The 12,371-nt window shown below is 42.8% G+C and overlaps 1 long non-coding RNA gene across 1 annotated transcript in view; it reads right to left on the minus strand.

The window, feature by feature from the left end:
• The window catches only part of LOC121844371, a 5,867-nt gene extending 548 nt beyond the window's left edge, over positions 1–5,319 (minus strand). The window contains exons 1-2 of the long non-coding RNA XR_006081965.1: positions 4,439–5,319; positions 1–4,266 (exon numbers count right to left, since the gene is read on the minus strand). The exon at positions 1–4,266 is cut by the window's left edge and continues 548 nt beyond it. This is a non-coding gene — a long non-coding RNA (uncharacterized LOC121844371). The remainder of the gene's footprint in view (positions 4,267–4,438) is intronic.
• Positions 5,320–12,371: the final 7,052 nt, after the last annotated feature.

Genomic DNA, 12,371 nt, shown 5'->3' on the forward strand with positions numbered 1-12,371 from the left:
TGTTGTGATGCAAGGTCACTATAGCAACAGAGTGTTGTGATGCAGGGTCACTATAGCAACATAGTGTTGTGATGCAGGGTCACTAAAGCAATAGAGTGTTGTGATGCAGGGTTACTATAGCAACAGAGTGTTGTGATGCAGGGTCACTATATGTTAGTGGAATTTCTAAATTCCTATATGTTTTATATCCAAATCAGATTCACACTCGCTCTAGTTCATTAATGAGGTGTAAGTTCATTAATTATGCATGAAGTAGATCGAGACCAGTCTTAAAAGCCAGGTAAACATCGTGTAATTCAAGTGAGTACTGACCACATACACATATTTCCACAGGTTATAAACTGAAAATGACATCATCAGTTTCCCACTCTCTCCGATTCCCACAATAGCCCAGTGTTTTCAGGTCCGGAGATTTCTTCTACTCCCCTCATAAACCAGACATTCCAATCTGTCTAAAAGATATCTTCTCCTCCACAAATGGTACATCAAGGACCATTCTTATCTGTCAGAAAAGATACCCCATCCCTCTCCCTTAAACTTCCCGCGAGGTACAGACAATTAATTCGTTTTGCTTACATTTTCAGTAACAGCTTAACCAAGAGCCCATATATTTCATCCCATAACATAATAGTATTAGAATAATTGGTTCTAATTGAAATGTATACATTATTAATCATTTCAACTATAATTTCCTCCAACAATCCTCCCTTTGATTAAATATTATACATTCAAATCTACATCTAGTTTTATTAACATATTAACCTACTAATAACTAAGTTTATTATAAAGGTTTATCAGATTATCATATGAATAGACACATAACCAACATTATTATAAATGTTTATCCGACTCTTCACCCATCATTAATCAAATCTAACCTCAAATCCAACTGTTTTTAAAACCTACATCAGAATCATAACTCTTCTTTCAGGATTTCCGTTACAACCTTCATTAAAAAACAGTTTAATCAGTGAAACAAATTACAATCTAATTCCCCTTCATCTCAGCACTAGTCTCATCAAACATAAATTCCCCACAAATGAAAGATCCAGATTCGTCCACTTCCTCTGTAGACATGCCTTCAGTCCTCCATGGGTCAGAACCTGGAATCGGCCCATACCGCACCATCTGTTGTGTCATTGATCTCTCCAGAGTCCTGGAAACAAGGCCTCGCACACAGGGAATTAGACAACAGCCGCATAAAACTAAAACAGTCACACAGGTGAATGTAGCCCATAACACAGCATTTTTCCATACACACTGTCAATCCAATTTAGTTCAGAGAAGTATCCACCCCAGAGTTTCTGCAACCCGTGAGCCAGGGTGGTCAAACCAGCTGAGGCTTCGGGCACTGATTCGTCCGGAGCTGTGTTATTTGGGATGTAAGCACAAACATGGTCCTGATTATCACGCATACTTCTCCCTTTTCAGCCATTAACATATCTAATGCAATTCTATTCTGCCAAACCATCCAGCTGGTTGCTTCAGTCTGTTCTGCAAAACCTTTAATAACATCTCTGGTATACCTGTTAAAGCGCTGTTGATTATCATAAATATAATTAATCCAGTCCACGTTCTTGTGAGAGTAGAGCCCCGGAAATGCTTAACTCTAATCCTGCTAGGATCTGATTTCTTGCTATGACTCATCTGGCACCTCCCCTGGAACCCCAATGTTATCAATGTATACCTTGTCATCAAATGACCCAGATGGAGTGCTTCTCTTTTCCCGTTTAGATAACTTCATGTCCTGGTGTCTGAATGAGTGTAAAAGACATCCCCAACGCACATGACCCCACCCAATCTGTGGTTGATAGAATTGTTCCCCCACACAACCACTAGATGTCAACCCTGGCCCACTTTACCTTATTGAAATCCCCAGAGTTCAACCAGCCTGTCAAATCAGACATGGTCTCGTCAGTGGTCATATTCTCTGTCCTATTGCAGGTACTATCTTCCCCCACATATTTCCCATGTGTACTGTACTGGGCCAAACAGTAATAATCTCCTCCTGTCACTGTAAAGGGAGGAAGTCTTGATTTAAAGGGGAACCTGGGGATATAAATAGTGCAAATCAATACAACTGTCATTATCTGGCATTCCTGCTTTCATGAACAGCTTTACCATACCGACCCAAACTCCTCTACCCAGAACCATACTAGGGTGTCGACCAAGACCTGGTCATCTCCCTACCACAACCCTTGATCCTCCTTCATTTCTATTTAATGGGTTAAGCGTCTCTTTATACCACTCTACTCTACCTTCTTCCATACTGGGTGAGTGGATTCATATAGCCCTCTCTCCCCATGAGCTATGACCTGTGTCCACGATCAATATGGGAACCTGCACCGGTATCTATTCTATTTTGGAACAAAATCCTCATCGTCTAAACCACAGGTCAAATTACCACTCTCCGCATACTCGAGTAGGACGTGCTGTATCAGGAATATGTCACCCATGATAAGACAGCTCAGACGAACAGCTTCCATGTGAAGCCCCACCCTCTCCCCGAGAACACATCACTTAGCAAGAGCCAGACACATCTTCACTTCTATGAACAACAACAGTGAGAAAAGGACAGGTAAGGTATTTTTCATTCGAGAGATGGCCCCCAGAATACTGTTAATTCCAGTTCTCCTCTCGAACTCTGTTATTGTTCGTCAGTGTCAGGGTGTCTTACCCTCCCGCAGTGCGATATGAATCCGGGTAGCTCTTTCAGCTAGCTGTCACCAGGAGTCCTTGGTATGATCCCCCCAACAAGCCTCTGGGACTGGATTGAGTGACTTCACCTGTAATTCACCTGTAGTGCATAAAATCTTGGACATACAGGTTTGGTTAACAAACAGTTTCTCATTTGTTCTGTTTATTAGCTAAAAAAAGTTTTTTTTTATTAGTTAATTATCCCGTAGGTCACATCCTATTCTAGAACACTATTTACCCATCCCCCCTTTGTTACCTGGCTCTGCCCAGGTAACATCCTTGCCTACTCTTAAACAATGACTTAGATAAGATTTAGTCAATTATCCTAATGTCTAACATCATCATGTAGGAGCCCCTTTTAAATGTTCCACATGTCCAATTCTCCCTTGGGTGTCCATTCATGTCAATCCTGTAACAATACTCTGTCAAGTGTCTTATCTACTTTAAAGAACTATCTGTGCTACTTATATATTTTCTTAAATATATATATTCCGATAACCCTTTTCTCTCATATCTCTCAAATTCCACTAAGCTTCTAACTGTTTGACTTTATCTACAATCATTGATTTTAGAAAAAACATGTCTATGAGCGGCTTTTCTCTAAAGTCCTTACATTTCCTTAATCAATCTATCTTAATCCTAACAATAATCCTAAATCATCACAGATGTCCTATATTCCTGTTAAATGTAATACTATTTAAAAACTTATAATAATCAAACAAGGTCTAATAAATGCTAACCATATTAAAATCCTTCCTACACTAACAAGCCCTTTCCTTCAGGGATCCTCAGTATTCTATCTGACAATAACATGGATTTAATATGTGTTGCAAAGTGTGGAATACCTTATCTACAGTAATTTATCACCCCTAAAAACTGCTACTTATTTTTCTATGTAATTCCCTGCCCTATTGGCTTAATCTATCTTATCTTCCCCTATTTATTCTCAATGATAAATATGACTTTTTCTCTGTTACAATACCAAATCATTAATAGCCCATTCAAAAACTTCACAGCTAATGTTGTAAAACAGAATCCTGAACCACTTTCTCATTTGCGGTTCAAACAATAATTCTAACCCCCCAACCAAAACTCCATGATAATGAATTTACCTTAAAACTAGTAACTCAATATGACCACAATCATTATACAAATACAAAAAAAATTCACTTGTATAATTAAACTCATAAACTAAAAACTCATAAAGTTCCATATGTGAGCGTACCTCTTTAAAATACCTTTGCACTAAAACAAATAGTCCTAATAATGGTTTTATGTGTATATACTTGCAGACCTGTTTTAATTTGGTCGTTTATGGCCTCATTCTCCCCAAGATTATAATCCCAGGAAACATCTAAAAGTGAGACACCTAAACATCAATTTTCCCAGAAGAACACAACACTCCTAACTAGCATTCACTATGCTACCTCGATTCAGAAACTCAAAAGTGAACTATAAACTAAACCTAATGATGATTCCCCTTTACCTCAAATCATTAATCATAAGTTTTAAACAACATCAATGTATATGTTTACTTAAATGAACATGCTACCCTTAGATACAATTAACCTGATAACATTATTATACAATGCTACCCTTAGATACAATTAACCCGATAACATTATTATCCAATGCTACCCTTAGATACAATTAACCTGATAACATTATTATCCAATGCTTCCCTTAGATACAATTAACCTGATAACATTATTATACAATGCTACCCTTAGATACAATTAACCCGATAACATTATTGTATTACTTTTTCCCCATCTGCCGCAAATGTCGTACATTTCTCAATGTAAGAAATCCGTAATTTAATCCCAGATATTTAATAAATATGCATTCGCATTCTCCCATGGCTCCTTTAAATGACTTATTTTAGATAACTTCCATCCGTCCCGGAATGAAGAATCCTACTTAAGCACGCCAGAATACAATGTTTACCTAAATTAAATCAAACTCCAAAATTGACCATAACTAGCAAACAAATAAACAAACCACTTTTATCAGCTAAAAACAAACTATACGAAAACTCACTACTTATAATGCTTCAGATGGCAAAATTACTCAGAGACTCACATCCACATCTGTTAGTTCCTCAAGAAAAACAACAAACTCCAACTTGCCCCTGTTATGCATGTCTACGTATCAGGGGAAAAGCTTGAATAACCAAATTCCACATTGCTTACTTCCCGACACATATGCAGTTATGTTTTTCTATAGAGGTTGCTTTTCAACATTAAATACCCTGACATGGTTCCACACAATGGAAACAGCTTTTCAACATTAATACCCTGACATGGTTCCACACAATGGAAACAGCTTTTCAACATTAATACCCTGACATGGTTCCACACTATGGAAACAGCTTTTCAACATTAATACCCTGACATGGTTCCACACAATGGAAACAGCTTTTCAACATTAATACCCTGACATGGTTCCACACAATGGAAACAGCTTTTCAACATTAATACCCTGACATGGTTCCACACAATGGAAACAGCTTTTCAACATTAATACCCTGACATGGTTCCACACTATGGAAACAGATTTTCAACATTAATACCCTGACATGGTTCCACACAATGGAAACAGTGCTCAAATTCACTGGTGTTACATAAATAGCAACAAAGGACAAGCAAGACATAGCATACAGACAGAGCAACATAGGACAAGCAAGACGTAGCATACAGACAGAGCAACATAGGACAAGCAAGACGTAGCATACAGACAGAGCAACATAGGACAAGCAAGACATAGCATACAGACAGAGCAACATAGGACAAGCAAGACGTAGCATACAGACAGAGCAACATAGGACAAGCAAGACGTAGCATACAGACAGAGCAACATAGGACAAGCAAGACATAGCATACAGACAGAGCAACATAGGACAAGCAAGACGTAGCATACAGACAGAGCAACATAGGACAAGCAAGACGTAGCATACAGACAGAGCAACATAGGACAAGCAAGACGTAGCATACAGACAGAGCAACATAGGACAAGCAAGACGTAGCATACAGACAGAGCAACATAGGACAAGCAAGACGTAGCATACAGACAGAGCAACATAGGATAAGCAAGACGTAGCATACAGACAGAGCAGCACAGGACAAAAAGCAGCAAGTCAAAATTCATAAAAGCAACAAAGTGTTTCCACACCTCACAAGCTACAGACAACAGACAACATGGAGAGCGGCAACACACAGCTAGGGACCATGTTCACAGATCTGATTGACCTTTAGCCAAGTCTTCAAGCATTTTGTGAAAGTGTGATATGTGGTGCAGTTATGTGTGTCTGATGGCAGTGTATTCCAGACATGGGAAGCTCTCACAGAGAATGCAGATTTACTAAAGGTGCTTTTCCTTAAGGGAACTATACAGTCACCTCTCATGGCAGACCTTGTGGATCTGCTGCCATATGTCTGGGTTTTCTGTTTAACAAAAGTACTGAGTGGAGGGGAGGAGCCAGGCCATTAAGGTTCTTGAATACAAGACATGCGTCGGTGTATTGCACAAGATTTTCCCAACTCAAGAGCTCATGCTTTCTAAGGATGTGACAATGATGATGGCTATTGGGCTTCCTATCAAGCACTTTGAGAGCCTGTTTGTAGACAGACTGAATAGGTTTTAATGTTGTACAGCAAGCTTGGGCCCAACTAGTCAAGCAGTATGTTAAGTGGGGGAGTATCATAGATTTGAAGATCAGTTTTGCTACCTCTGTAGTCAAACAATTTCGTATAAATCGGAGATTAGCTAGGTTGAATTTGGTTATTTGAATTACCTTTTTCACATGCTTTTTAAAAGAGAGGTTGGAATCAAGTATGATGCCAAGGTACTTAAAATCGGATACCACCTGGAGCTTCTCCCCTGACACATAGACATCTGGCTCAGTAGCATCAGATACCACCTGGAGCTTCTCCCCTTGGACAATTTTGTGATGAGAAGCTCATGGTTAACAGTATCAAAAGCCTTCCTTAGGTCCAGAAACACAGCCCCAACAGCACCCCTTTGTCCATCTTGGACTTCACATTTTCAGAAGAAAGCAGTTGGCCGTTTCTGTGGAGTGTTTCGCTCTGAAGCCAAACTGCATGGAGTGTAATGTGAAGGGGCTGTTGTTGAGGTGGGCAATCAGTTGTTCTGCTACACACTTTTCAACAACCTTTGACACCACAGGTAGTATACTAATGGGCCTGTAGTTACTCACGTCAGCAGGGTCACCTGATTTAAAGATGGCCGTTATTATGGCCGACTTCCATACCCTTGGAAACACACCGAGACCAATAGATGTGTTGGTGACCTTAGTAATGGGGCCAATGAGTGACTCTTTGTAGTTTTTAGGAAAGGTAGAGTCCATCCCAAACACATCTTTGGCTTTAGAGTTCTTTAGTGAGCTAATCACCTTGTTCACCTTTGACTCAGAAACCTCCCTTATGATGAAGACAGGTTGAGCATCATTTACTAGCACTGAGCCCAAGAAACCAGTGGATGTGTTCTGTGTCAGTACCCTGACAGAGTCAATAAAGTAGGAATTGAAGGCTATTGCTATTTCGACTGCATCCTGTGTTAGATTGTTATTCACCATGATTTCTAGTCTTTTTGCAGTGTTACTATGGTCTTTCCCTGTTAACTTTTTTAGATTCTCCCATATCAATTTAGAATTTCCCTTTGCTTCACCAATTATGTTAATAAAAAGTTTGCCTTGGCCTGTCTGATCGCTGCAGCTGTACATAGTCTATTGGTAAATAGCCCACCCATTTTCACCTACCTCATCCCCATACTGTTTTTATTTATTTACTTTTCTGCTCTTTTGCACACCAATATCTCTACCTGTACATGACCATCTGATCATTTATCACTCCAGTGTTAATCTGCAAAATTGTAATTATTCGCCTACCTCCTCATGCCTTTTGCACACATTGTATATAGACTCCCCCTTTGTTTTCTACTGTGTTATTGACTTGTTAATTGTTTACTCCATGTGTAACTCTGTGTTGTCTGCTCACACTGCTATGCTTTATCTTGGCCAGGTCGCAGTTGCAAATGAGAACTTGTTCTCAACTAGCCTACCTGGTTAAATAAAGGTGAAATAAAAAATAAAAATAAATAAAACATTTCTTTCATCACCTTATTTCTGAACATGGTAAACCTACGTCTGTCATGCTCTAATTTAGATTTTAGGGCTATTTTTAGAGCATAATCTCGTTCTTTCATCAATTTCCAGATTTCTCCATTTAGCCAAGGAAGAGTGCTCTTTTGGCCAGGTTTGGATTTGATTTTCTTTAGGAAGCCATTTATTGTAGTCTGGATTGTGGATAGAAAAACCTGACTATCAGCTTCCACGTCTGTATAGGACAAGAGATCATTCCAGTTTATTCCCTTAATTGCTTTTTCAAAATTATTTAATTCACTCTTAGGTATTCTGAGTTGATCCGGCTTTCTAACAGTAGAGAGGTTAAACCTGCTCTTAGACAGCTTTCTGGCTATAAGTGTCAGATTATGATCAGACAGCCCAGTAACCATATTGAATGATTTAGTCACTCTCTCTGGTTTATTACTGAACACCAAATCAATCTGTGTTTTAGAGCAACAAGTCACCCTGGTTGGCCCTTTAACTAGCTGTGTAAGGTCAAAGGTATTAGTGATCCGTTTGAGGGTTTTCCTACAACACTTGTGTTCATAATTAATGTTAAAATCTCCCATTAAGATGACCTCTTTCCCAAAATCACATTCCCTAAGCATGGTATTAAACTGATCAAAAACACACTTTTGGTGGAAGGTGGCCTATACATTCCAATGAGGGTAAAAGACATTTGGGGAGACAGTGTAACGTTCAGGCCAATACATTCTAGTTCATTATCACATGACCACTCAATTTGTTTACATCGGATATGTTCTTTAATGTAAATCATCACACCCCCTCCTCTTCCTTCAATCCTGTCTCTCCTGAAAACATTGTAGCCAAGCACAACCAAAGCAGCACATGGAGAGTGTTTATGGAGCCATGTCTCTGAGAGGCAGAGAAAGTCAAGGTTGGAGTCTGTGAGTAGATGTTGAATTTGATCACTTTTGGAATGACACTAGGAATGTTCAAGTGCCCCCTAGTAGTCCCTTGGGCTTAGCTCGTGGGTCCCAGATGACTCGAGAGTGATTGACACGTTGAAAAAAGTTAAATTTTCTGTGTTTTCTGACGGCTGGGTTTAGGCCGTTTTGTTTCGTTTTGATTAGGGGCAGTTCGGTAGCGCAATTAAAAATCCCTCCCGCCTGCACTGGATGCGGGGAACTAATTAAAATAGCTTGCGTACCAGAAGCAGAGTCAGGGATCGCATGTAGCGACTCTGGTATGTTTGAAGAGTCAAAATCTATCCTGGAACCGGGTGAGTCGAGAGAAACCATAGGACCATAGCACTCACCCACCTCCACAGCGGTGACGACCAGTGGACGAGGCCATCCACCGTTCTCCACTCCGGTGCGTATCACTGGCTCGGTGATATTGGGCCCAGGATTGAGTTGTACATCCCCGGAGAGCAGGAGGGTAGCGAACAGGTAGTTTAACAGTTTCCGATAAAATGTTGGACTTGTTTGTTACGCCTAAGCGGTTCAGTAGAATAAGGAGTGAGGTAGACTTGGCCATTATTCAGAACATTATGGTACGCTGTGTACTGTCCGCTCCCGTGGAACGGTGAACCAATGTGTTTGGTGTTGATATTCTCCGGTAGTAGACTGATTGTGTCATCCCAGCAAGGACGCACTGAGATTATCAGTAGAGCAGCTACATAACTGACAATCATGAGTACTGGAGATAAAACACATAATTGCGCTTTAACTCTTTGCATGAGTTACTTAGTAACAGGGTCGGCGTACACCTGATGGTTTAGATAAAATTACAGCATTCGAATGAGAAGCGGCACCTGCCGCACCACCCTGTCCTCCGTCCGCCATTTTGTTACACGCTTTTATATCAGGAAAAAACAGCAGAGACACAGGACAGTATATTCAGGGAGACTCATGATTGATGTGTGTAGATTGATGAGGGGAAAAACACATTTAATCCATTTTAGAATAAGGCTGTAACGTGACAAAATGTGTAAAAAGTCAAGGGGTCTGAATACTTTCTGAATGTTACTGTATATTAGTATATTAGACTCTCTCTCTCTCTCCCTCTCTCTGCAGTGATGTTGTTTTCATCACTTCTGGTTTAACACTCCCATCAAGTGGTGATTGTCCAAACTTCACCACTGTTACGATAGAGAAAGTGAGAGATGGAGAGAGAAGAAAGTGTGGGAGAGAGAGAGAAGAAAGTGTGAGAGAGAGAGAGAGAGAGAAGAAAGTGTGAGAGAGAGAGAGCAGAGTGTGGGAGAGAGAGAGAGCAGAGAGTGGGAGAGAGAGAACAGAGACAGAGAGCAGAGAGAGAGCAGAGAGAGAGAGAGAGCAGAGAGAGAGCAGAGAGTGGGAGAGAGAGAGAGCAGAGAGTGTGGGAGAGAGAGCAGAGAGAGAGCAGAGAGTGTGGGAGAGAGAAGAGAGCAGAGTGTGGGAGAGAGAGAGAGCAGAGAGAGAGAGCAGAGAGAGAGAGAGCAGACTGTGGGAGAGAGAGAGAGCAGAGAGTGTGGGAGAGAGAGAGAGCAGAGTGTGGGAGAGAGAGAGAGAGCAGAGAGAGAGATTAGAGTGTGTGGGAGAGAGAGCAGAGTGTGGGAGAGAGAGAGCAGACTGTGGGAGAGAGAGAGAGCAGAGAGTGTGGGAGAGAGAGAGAGCAGAGTGTGGGAGAGAGAGAGCAGAGAGAGATATTAGAGTGTGGGAGAGAGATAGAGCAGAGAGTGGGAGAGAGAGAGCAGAGAGAGAGAGCAGAGAGAGAGAGAGCAGAGAGAGAGAGCAGAGAGAGAGAGAGCAGAGAGAGAGAGCAGAGAGAGAGAGCAGAGAGTGGGAGAGAGAGAGCAGAGAGAGAGAGAGCAGAGTGTGGGAGAGAGAGAGAGCAGAGAGTGGGAGCAGAGAGTGGGAGCAGAGAGTGGGAGCAGAGAGTGGGAGCAGAGAGTGGGAGAGAGAGAGCAGAGAGAGAGAGAGCAGAGAGAGAGAGCAGAGTGTGGGAGAGAGAGAGAGCAGAGAGTGTGGGAGAGAGAGCAGAGAGAGAGCAGAGAGTGTGGGGAGAGAGAGAGAAGAAAGTGTGGGAGAGAGAGAGAGCAGAGTGTGGGAGAGAGAGAGCAGAGTGTGGGAGAGAGAGCAGAGAGAGAGAGAGCAGAGAGAGAGAGAGCAGACTGTGGGAGAGAGAGAGCAGAGAGTGTGGGAGAGAGAGAGAGCAGAGAGTGTGGGAGAGAGAGAGAGCAGAAAGTGTGGGAGAGAGAGAGAGCAGAGTGTGGGAGAGAGAGAGAGCAGAGTGTGGGAGAGAGAGAGAGCAGAGAGAGAGCAGAGATTGTGGGAGAGAGAGAGCAGAGAGTGTGGGAGAGAGAGAGCAGAGAGAGAGATTAGAGTGTGTGGGAGAGAGAGCAGTGAGAGCAGAGTGTGTGGGGAGAGAGAGAGCAGAGAGTGTGGGAGAGAGAGCAGAGAGAGAGCAGAGTGTGTGGGAGAGAGAGCAGAGAGAGAGAGATTAGAGTGTGTGGGAGAGAGAGAGCAGAGAGTGTGGGAGAGAGAGAGCAGAGTGTGGGAGAGAGAGAGAGCAGACTGTGGGAGAGAGAGAGCAGAGAGTGTGGGAGAGAGAGAGAGCAGAGTGTGGGAGAGAGAGAGAGCAGAGAGTGGGAGAGAGAGAGCAGAGAGAGAGCAGAGAGAGAGAGAGAGAGAGAGAGAGAGCAGAGAGAGAGAAAGCAGAGAGTGGGAGATAGAGAGCAGAGAGAGAGAGAGAGCAGAGAGTGGGAGCAGAGAGTGGGAGCAGAGAGTGGGAGCAGAGAGTGGGAGAGAGAGAGCAGAGAGAGAGAGAGCAGAGAGAGAGAGCAGAGTGTGGGAGAGAGAGAGAGCAGAGAGTGTGGGAGAGAGAGCAGAGAGAGAGCAGAGAGTGGGAGAGAGAGAGAGAAGAAAGTGTGGGAGAGAGAGAGAGCAGAGTGTGGGAGAGAGAGCAAAGAGAGAGAGAGCAGAGAGAGAGAGAGCAGACTGTGGGAGAGAGAGAGAGCAGAAAGTGTGGGAGAGAGAGAGAGCAGAGCGTGTGGGAGAGAGAGCAGAAAGTGTGGGAGAGAGAGAGAGCAGAGTGTGGGGGAGAGAGAGAGAGCAGAGTGTGGGAGAGAGAGAGAGCAGAGAGAGAGATCAGAGAGTGTGGGAGAGAGAGAGAGCAGAGAGAGAGCAGAGAGTGTGGGAGAGAGAGAGCAGAGAGAGAGATTAGAGTGTGTGGGAGAGAGAGCAGAGAGAGCAGAGTGTGTGGGAGAGAGAGAGAGCAGAGAGTGTGGGAGAGAGAGCAGAGAGAGAGAGATTAGAGTGTGTGGGAGAGAGAGAGCAGAGAGTGTGGGGAGAGAGAGAGCAGAGTGTGGGAGAGAGAGAGCAGAAAGTGGGAGAGAGAGGGAGCAGAGAGAGAGCAGAGTGTGGGAGAGAGAGAGAGCAGAGAGAGAGAGCAGAGAGAGAGAGAGCAGACTGTGGGAGAGAGAGAGAGCAGAGAGTGTGGGAGAGAGAGAGAGCAGAGTGTGGGAGAGAGAGAGAGAGCAGAGAGAGAGATTAGAGTGTGGGAGAGAGAGCAGAGTGTGGGAGAGGCA

The sequence above is a fragment of the Oncorhynchus tshawytscha genome, unplaced genomic scaffold, assembly GCF_018296145.1.
Source record: "Oncorhynchus tshawytscha isolate Ot180627B unplaced genomic scaffold, Otsh_v2.0 Un_contig_1875_pilon_pilon, whole genome shotgun sequence".
Classification (NCBI taxonomy): domain Eukaryota; kingdom Metazoa; phylum Chordata; class Actinopteri; order Salmoniformes; family Salmonidae; genus Oncorhynchus; species Oncorhynchus tshawytscha.